Source organism: Tachyglossus aculeatus, chromosome 3 (genome assembly GCF_015852505.1).
Source record: "Tachyglossus aculeatus isolate mTacAcu1 chromosome 3, mTacAcu1.pri, whole genome shotgun sequence".
Lineage (NCBI taxonomy): Eukaryota > Metazoa > Chordata > Mammalia > Monotremata > Tachyglossidae > Tachyglossus > Tachyglossus aculeatus.
Window position 1 is genome coordinate 13,817,809 of NC_052068.1, and position 928 is coordinate 13,818,736.

Here is a 928-nt window from a genome sequence, read left to right on the forward strand (position 1 = left end):
TCTCAGCTATGGGAGGGAGAGTCAAGCAGAGGCCTCTCCATTCCATTCCTAGCTTGGACAGTGGCTAGAGAATGGAAGGCAATCTGCTGCAAGTCAAAACTCACCCATGCTGGGCAGCAGCGGCTCGGGAGAGAATCAAGGGTGGAGACTGGAGTTTACTGCATGGAAGGCAGCAGTGGTAAACCACTTCTGGATTTTTCCCAGGAAAACTCTAGGGATCCACTACCAGAACGATTGCAGATGGAGAGCGTGGCGTTCTGGGAGAGATGTGTCTATGGTCTCGTTATGGGTCGGAAACGACTCAACGGCATAGGACCAGACAAGGAGGAAGACAGATGGAACAAAGGGCTAAGGCAGGTGTGTTCACTCGTGGCTGCGGTGCCTAGTAGGTCTTTGAGGAGGAACTTGGCTTCTGTTGCTGTATTCTGTTCATTCATTCATTCAATCGTATTTATTGAGCGCTTACTGTGTGCAGAGCACTGTACTAAGCACTTGGGAAGTACAAGTTGGCAACATATAGAGACGGTCCCTACCCAGCAGTGGGCTCACAGTCTAGAAGGGGGAGACAGAGAACAAAACAAAACATATTAACAAAATAAAATAAATAGAATAAATATGTACAAGTAAAATAGAGTAATAAATACCTACAAACATATATATATATATATATATATATATATATATATATATATATATATATATATATTCTGTTGCCATAGAATACAACCCTGGCCTGGAATGCCCTCCCTCCGCACATCCGCCAAGCTAGCTCTCTTCCTCCCTTCAAAGCCCTACTGAGAGCTCACCTCCTCCAGGAGGCCTTCCCACACTGAGTCCCCTCCTTCCTCTCCCCATCCCCCCCACCTTACCTCCGTCCCATCCCCACAGCACCTGTATAAATGTATATATGTTTGTACGTATTTATCAC